Source organism: Saccostrea echinata, unplaced genomic scaffold (genome assembly GCF_033153115.1).
Source record: "Saccostrea echinata isolate AGI-Se365-2 ecotype Australia unplaced genomic scaffold, CSIRO_AGI_Sech_v1 ptg000034l, whole genome shotgun sequence".
NCBI classification, from domain to species: domain Eukaryota; kingdom Metazoa; phylum Mollusca; class Bivalvia; order Ostreida; family Ostreidae; genus Saccostrea; species Saccostrea echinata.
The window spans coordinates 4,428,827-4,437,500 of NW_026889783.1; the positions used below are offsets into that span (position 1 = coordinate 4,428,827).

The window sequence follows — 8,674 nt, forward strand, 5'->3', positions numbered from 1 at the left end:
GCACTTTCACTATATGATGTATATAGCCCCACCCTGGGGCCAGAACCCCTGACCCTGGGGCCATGAATTTCACAATTTTGGAAGAGGCATTCTTGCTCTTCATAACTATGTACTTAGTTTCTTTATTTAATACCCAGGAGCAGAGAAGATTTTCAAAGAAATAATGCATTTTCATTATATAATCAATAGAGCCCTGCCCTTACACCAGAACCCCTGATCCTGGGGCCATGAATTTCACAATTTTGGAAGAGGCTCTCTTGCTCATCATAACTATGTACTTAGTTACTTTATTTAATACCCAGGAGCAGAGAAGAAGATTTTCAAAGAATTAATGCATTTTCTTTATATAATCAATAGAGCCCTGCCCTTACACCAGAACCCCTGACCCTGGAGCCATGAATTTCACATTTTTGGAAGAGGCATTCTTGCTCTTCATAACTATGTACTTAGTTACTTTATTTAATACCCAGGAGCAGAGAAGAAGATTTTCAAAGAAATAATGCACTTTCACTATATGATGTATATAGCCCCACCCTGGGGCCAGAACCCCTGACCCTGGGGCCATGAATTTCACAATTTTGGAAGAGGCATTCTTGCTCATCAAAACTATGTTCTTAGTTACTTTATTTAATACCCAGGAGCAGAGAAGAAGATTTTCAAAGAATTAATGCATTTTCACTATATAATCAATAGAGCCCCTCCCTAACACCAGAACCCCTGACCCTGGGGCCATGAATTTCACAATTTTGGAAGAGGCATTCTTGCTCTTCATAACTATGTACTTAGTTACTTTATTTAATACCCAGGAGCAGAGAAGAAGATTTTCAAAGAATTAATGCATTTTCACTATATAATCAATAGAGCCCCGCCCTAACACCAGAACCCCTGACCCTGGGGCCATGAATTTCACAATTCTGGAAGAGGCATTCTTGCTCTTCATAACTATGTACTTACAGTACAGCTCACGAGTATCTTCCGGAAAACACCGGCCACGGTGGACCCTTGGTCCACGCTTTTGCGTGGACTTTGAAAAATGTCGGTGTCTTTGATGTTTCGTTTTCAGCGCTAAGCTGGCACAGGGTGCGACACGGTGTGTACACGGTGGGACACGGTGCGTTTGCTCCGTGGAACTCCGTGCTGGTTAATCAACGTTAAGTTGTTTGAAATTACTTTAAAATAATTCATTGAAGATTTTAGAATAAAAATCATTGAAATGCATATCATCCGCAGCGTGCATTTTTCTACTTTCGATATTGTACTGACGTGTTAATGAATTTAACAAAGACGGAATTTTACCATGCAGTCAGCAATCTTGTGTTATTTGGAAGATATCCTCTTAAAGACTATTTTGTTTGTTAAACAAAAGCTAAATCTGAATCAAAAAAAAATAAATAAATAAAATAAGAAAGGAATATTCTGCATTTGTACTATGCTCAGGAAATCCAAGTGGAATTGTCAATTGATTATCTTATCCGACGTACTGTTTTTTTTTTTTTTTTTTTTTTTTTTAATTATAAATTACTGTAGAAACTGGTGTATATGTAAATAATTACTACATCAAAATACGACACAGAAAATATATTGTTTAATTTAATTTGAATCGGATGAAAAAAAAAATAGCTTTAAAAAGATTGACTTAAATTTCCGTCCCGTAATGGAACCCATATTGAGATGAGACCCGATGTAGTCTCTGTGTAATGAGTAAATCTCTGCCCAGCTCATCAGAAAATATGAAATGTTGATATTCAGGTATTGAAGATGCCCCACTTTTTTATCTGTGTCTGTAATTGTTCAGAATTATGTGTAAAATATGAACCTTAATATTTAACTTGCATTTTGTGTACAGATCGAAGCATTATGGGCGCAACATTTTTCACAAAACTTGTCGCCAAGAATAATCACAATATGTAAACGATAAGATGTAAAACGTTATTATTATGCTCAACAATTGTCAATGACGTCGATAATGGAAAAAATTTACAATAATACTATTCAATGAAAATGATATTTCTGCAGTATGTTCTATGTTAAACAATGATGTAAAAAGCCAAACAGTTTTCTTCGCAACGTGTATGAAAAAAAGTCTGCTATAATTGTTAATAGGTTCACTGCCTAACTAAGCATATGCATAGGAGATATGAAAAACTAGATTGAAGATTTTATATTTTATTATTATACTTTCATGTTAAATACTAATATCTGATTGGTTTAGACGCATTTAACAATCCGTAATGTTACCCTCAGCGTTAGCAACACACTTGACAACGGGTAACATTACGAAAATATCACATGCGTTCAAATCATGCGCGTACGGTTCACCGTAGAATTCTCAAAACGTCGGTTGTGCGTTTGAAAGAAGCCGAATAAACGACGTCAATAAAAGCTTGCGTCCGATGTAGCTTACTTGAAAACAACAAACGACAGACGAAACATCCTTGCGAGTGCAAACTTTAGATGATAAAGGACTTTTTGAGTAGCAAACAAACAATAAAGAGGTTGGTAAATCTTTTCCGAAGCTTGCTTATTGAGAAAAATAGAAGCGGGGAGATTGAAAGCTTTCTAAGCGTGAACTTAACGACGATCTCCGAATTTTTTTATGACATCCGAAATCAATAAGACATTCAGTATAATAAAATAAATAGTACACGTTTTTGAGGGTAACAGTTGAAATTGACACCCCTCGGAAAACCATTGTCAACCTCCGCTGACGCGTCGGTTGACAATGGTTTTCCTTGGGGTGTCAATTTCAACTGTTACCCTCAAAAACGTGCACTATTTATATACTAGTACCTAGCGGAGATTTTTCAAACCATTAAATAAAAGCAAGCATACATGTAATAACAGCCCCCCTTTCCATAATGGGTTTTATGGATAATTTCTACACGGACATGTTAAAAAAAAGAACAATATTTACATATGCCTATTTATTGCATTACCTGTCCTTTTTAAGGATTTATTCTAATCCTTTTCAAAAATAGCATTTTAATGATAAATGAAATCAACGAAAGAGAGACAATTTTACGACATAGAGAGTTATGATTTCTTTTTTCTTCATTTCACCAGTAAGTTATGTTACAGTATATAACGACTTTATATAATCTAGATACAGTTGAATAATATTCGAATAATATACGTTTGTAACTGTAACTTGTTTTTTTTAAAAATATGTTGATGTACTAAAAATTCTATAAACAATTAAATAAATGGTTGTTTATTTTTCAAGTTCCAATTAACTTCCCGACACGTGTAAGTTTCGAAGCCAGTTGAGGTGTATAGTATACACTCGTCTAGAGTTTCAACATGTGAATAATGTCCCAAGGGCCCAGCAACTGAATGTCCCAATATATTTTTCTTCTGAACAGGTGTGAAATATATTGGCCAAGGAGCGACTCCATACATACACGAGAAGTTTCTGCAATTCATCGATATCCGGTATTTGATTGACAGGTAGAGCACGTGGATTCCGTGTGTGATGCGTTGAACTTGTACCTAAATACGGAACTTTCGAGATACGCCGGAATCGTGGTTTACGGCTGACTTTTACACACAGCAGTCACGTGATAATAAGGGAATGTAGGGTATTGTAATGGCGAATGTTTACATCGCAACGAAATATTGAGCAGACGAAATTATTCGACGTCTGAAAAAAAGGAAGAACACAGATACTCCCAGCCACTACTGGTGTTCTTTGTCAGGGTGTGCAGCAGACGGGAGGCCAGTTGAGCCACTTATCCTTGGATGCAAGGCGTCCAATTTTAAGAGGAAACTCAAATTACGAAGGCAGCGGCCTCAGCAGGTCTTTCGAGATGAGGAGTTTTCCCCTAGACGATACCACTCCGTTTGTTCCCTACATTTTGTAGATGGCTGTCCCACTGAAAACAATCCTATCCCTACCCTATTTAGTCGCTACAATTTCAAGATTCCAAAATAGAAACCACCTCCATTGAAAAACCTCAGCATGCATATGCGAGTACAACCGCTATGAATATACATGTATACCTCTACATCAACAGAGAAGAAGTGTGAAAAGGGTCAATGTAAAAAAAAAAACAGGGCCATCCAGGAAGCTGACTAGATTCGAAGAATTCTTGATCACACTCCTTAGAATTTGACTTGGTGTCAACACCTCTTTACTTGCTAACTTGTTTGGGGTAGCCGAGAGTCAGGTATACCAAATATTTAGCACATGGATTAATCTCATATATAGGGTGTGTTACTAAGAAATATTAGATTCAAACTGCAAGTTCACTAATTTGTCTAAGTTTCAAATAAAAATCTAAATATTGTTAATATTTTATGAATATATCTTAATTTTTTATTATATTACAAATGGTTTATTTCCTTAAATAAATTAATTACTGGTAATTGGTAAATATATTATATATATATATTTATTTATTTAGATTCACAAATAATATAATTCACACAGAATATTAGTATTTTGACTTTGAAAAGTATTACTAAGTAACTGTATTTTATATAGGTATTTGGACCTCAAATTAAATGGCCTTCAAGAGCACAAGTATAAGGAAATTCATACCACACTCATTCAAGAATGCTTTTCCTTGGACAAGAGTTCAGAGTAGTCGACTGAACAGAGATGTTTGTTCAGCGGCCACGTACCCCTAGAGCACAGCATCAAACATACAATAACTATAAGAGCCATAACACATTAAAGTGCCTTGTTGGAATCACTCCCTCTTGTATCACCACTTGACAAACGAATAATGATCTATATATGATGCATGTAATTGTACTATCCAAAGATGTGTTCATGAATGCTCTATGATCATGAATAGTAGCTATGCACATAATATGACATCTGAAACAAGTGCTTACATGTAAATTAAATCAAAAGAATAAGATCTTTTTTATGTATCTGAATGTTCATTCCATAAAGGCATCTAAAACATACCAGACCTGGGGTCAATTACTTTAAATGTAATGCATTAAATTACAATTACTTCGAAATTTTTACCATTACAATTACCATTACCCTCATTTAGAAAAGTAATTAATTAAATTACAATTACTTTGTTTAAGTAATGAATTACATTACACATTACATTTTATAAGAGAAAAACACAAATTTTATGACCACACAATTTATATCTATACTTTTCACACTTTGTGCTTGGTTGATATGCTTTCCCTCATGTCTGTAAGTCAGAGTGGTATTTGGATTTTGTATTCATTTATCATGTCCATGTAGTTTACCAATCTACCATGATCTACAGTTGACAAAGAAAGTGGATCGGAACACTTTTAATGTTGCAGTTTTGTTCAGTCTCTGATGTAAGTTCCTCCGTTTTTTTTTTAAATAAATGTATTAATGTCACTTGTTTTGTGGCTTCTTTGAAACCCAATGATTTCTTCTTTTTTTTTCAAAACAATTCTGGCTTTCTTCAATTGATTTTATAACTGTCTTGTCAAGAAGTTTTCCATTAAAACAATTATTTACATGTAGTATGTCTGTCAATCACCACTGAATAAACATTTTTTTTTTTTTTAAAGTAAGACATAGGATTTTAATTTTAAGACTTTAACATTATAAATAAAAAAAAATAACCTCTCAGTGACCTTTATTTGTTTCAGATTCAATAATGAAGAGAGATTTAAAACCAAAATGTAATTGAAAGGCAATGGTCATTACTGACATTTTTTTTTAAATTAATGCATAAACATTACAATTGTAATTGAAAGATGAGTCCATTACACATTACATCCAATTACTTTGAAAAAATGTAATGATTACAATGCATTACCATTACCCCAGGTCTGATACAAACTGTAATGTAAATATTGTATTTATTTATGAAAGAATTTAATCATATGATCATGATGATTGAAATATTTTATTGTTTGTTCCTAATTTATATTTATCAGTTCAGGTATTCTGCCATCAATAAATTATGAATATTAATGAATCCTGTACCTTAGACCAAAAGTGTTTTAAGTTTTTCCTCACTGTTATAATCAAGAATGCCATAAATTATTATGCATTACATGCTTATCTCATTTACAAATTTGTTGCTCTGCTATACTTAGAGAGACATAATTGCAACTTTCAAATGTTTGTCGAAGAGATATTCACATTTTTGTACTATTTCCTCAAATTTCAAAGGATCATAATGTATTTGCTCACAGAAAAATCCACATTTTGTGTAAAAACACAGGAGTTGAAACAATTTTTTTTCTTCAATTTCTTTAATAGAGTTGTTGTTCAAGGACTTGCATGGGTTGTTTATTGAATGGTGAGCGCTAACTTCAGGTTCTTCTCCTGTATAGTCCTGTAGTTTTATGTAATTGGCCAATACAAGATGAGATGACACGAGGCTTAAAAAATTGTCCCAAACACATGGAATATCTGTTCCGACTTGAGTGTGACAGTCTTTGTGCCTCTCACAGAATGAAGCCACAGCAAATATCGAAGCTGTACAGTGCTTACACGACCCATCATCTCTAAAATCAAGAGAACTTTTGTTCAAAGTGATGAAGTATTGAATATGAAATTCCATGACATGAATAGTGTATTGAGCAATTTACATAATCATAAATGCTTGTAGGCTGAGACAGGGCTCCCTCTGTGTATGTTTTTTTATGAACAAAAAGCATTAGTATATCTTTATGAAATAACATTTTTGATAATTATTGCTTTAAATTCTACTGGAGAATCTGTAGTCATAATGTGAAAACCAGAATATTTACACTACATCCACCTGAGTGAATCTGTTCATTGCCCTCAACAAATATCCAGGTCTTGTACGGATCTGCATCTGGCTAGTCTCAGGAACTGTGTCACACTTGATGTACTGAAAATCATCAGACAGGGGGGACACTTTCACTTTATCAACGTGGTTGTTTTAGTCTGTATCCATTGTCTTGTCTCTGTCTATGTTTTCAACCGAGAATAACGTACTCCAGCCATCGTTCAAAAGTTTTATGAAAACATCGGAAATCTCAATGTTCGGCAGTTTTATGAGATCTTCAGACCACCTATCAACACTTGTTATATTTCGGAAAACTTTATCTCCAACAGTTTGACATCACCACCCTGTAGGCCTAATCATCTGCCACTTCTGAATTTCAACTCCCAGTTCACAAAGTCTTATCAAATGATGATTTTAATATATTGAAAAAGCTATTCCTTTAAAGGATAAAAGGTCTTTCAGCATAGGCACTTGCCAAGAATTGAAATTATAGTCGTAATCGCAGTCTGTATCTAATGACGCCATCGTTTACGATGAAAACGGAAGTAAACATGCCCTACATTTCACTTTTGCGTGATGTAAAAATCGGGTCGGAAACGTATCTCGGAAGTCGCGTAATAAAAACTGGAGGTGAACTATGATTTCTCAAAAAAAAAAAAGAGAGAGATACATTATATGTATATGAGAAAAAAAAGAACAGAAGGATGAACATGAAAGTAAAATCTCTCTCTCTCTCGTATCTTAACATTATAAAATATGGAATTCAAAATAATTTTTAATTATTACGAAAAAAGTGAATAGTATATAATTTGTTAGAGATTTTTTTTAGAATGCTGCATTGGCAGTTCAAGCGATTATTTTACTTTTCGTACTGATCGTAGAAGATTAAGTAGTAATAAAAAAAATACCCAGATAGAAATACCGACACTTTACATATTCGACAGAAATTAACGTTCAAACATTGAATTTTTTACGTTTATGTCTCTTAATGTCAAGTTTAATCAATGGATGCCTACAGCTGCTTGATTTTCATGTGAATTTGCCGATTGTACGACTACCAAACTGCGTATAAGATTTTTTTTGTGAATGCTACGTGTTTTGCTTTTTTTTCTCAGGCCCGTAGGAAGCAATTTCAGTTTGGGGGGGCACAGCCAAACATTTTTCAGTTGACAGTTGAGGGGGCACTACCAAAAACTTTCTGACAAGGAAAAAAAAAAAAAAAAAAAAAAAAAAAAAAAAAAAAAAGGTGATCAGGCGGTTTTATTGAGGGGGCACATGCTTATAGTATCTATGTTTACTATAGTAATCTATATATCGGCAAAATTATTGGGGGGGCACAGCCCCCCCGTGCCCCCCGGTTCCTACAGCCATGTTTCTTGCATGTACATGTACTTTTTCTTCCTCACATGTAGCAACTTAGTATCTTCATTGATAAGTGGTCTACACTTTTTATTTTATTTCTGCAAAATAAGACTTTATTCATATACCATATGAATATCATAATATACTGACTCGCCATTTTTTTTTTTCACTATTATTATTTACGATGTAGTGATCAGATGATGCTAAATTAATTATCTGATATCATAGGTATTATTTGTAAATGCCTTTACTGTCAATACCTTAAATACCATATTATTTCACCGAGAAAATAACAACTAAAATTATCTATGTTTCGCATTGAATAATTAATAAGTTCAAAGACAATGTACCTGTACTTGGATTTGTACCTGCGCACTATAGCAAACGTCAGAAATATATTAATTTGCACAATCGACATGTAGTTGCTTTTGTTTTCAAATGAATATGAAATATGAATTCAACAGAAATCAAAATAAATTTATTCAATTGATATATACATGTATACCGTCAACGGCGAACCAGAGTCTACACTGAACGCCGCTGTTATGTTACGACCTTACATGTATGATAGTGAGCTGTTTGAATTAAATAATTTTTCATTT

At 33.8% G+C, this 8,674-nt stretch overlaps 1 protein-coding gene and 1 long non-coding RNA gene across 5 annotated transcripts in view; both read right to left on the bottom strand.

Moving 5' to 3' along the window:
- Positions 1-8,674, bottom strand: part of LOC133199602 (TOM1-like protein 2) — a 70,068-nt gene that overhangs the window by 51,595 nt on the left and 9,799 nt on the right. The gene's annotated exons all lie outside the window — the stretch shown is intronic.
- Positions 5,840-7,305, bottom strand: LOC133199405 (uncharacterized). The gene is made up of 2 exons (XR_009722796.1): positions 6,709-7,305; positions 5,840-6,462 (listed from the first exon to the last, which is right to left on the bottom strand). It is a non-coding gene; the product is annotated as an uncharacterized LOC133199405 (long non-coding RNA).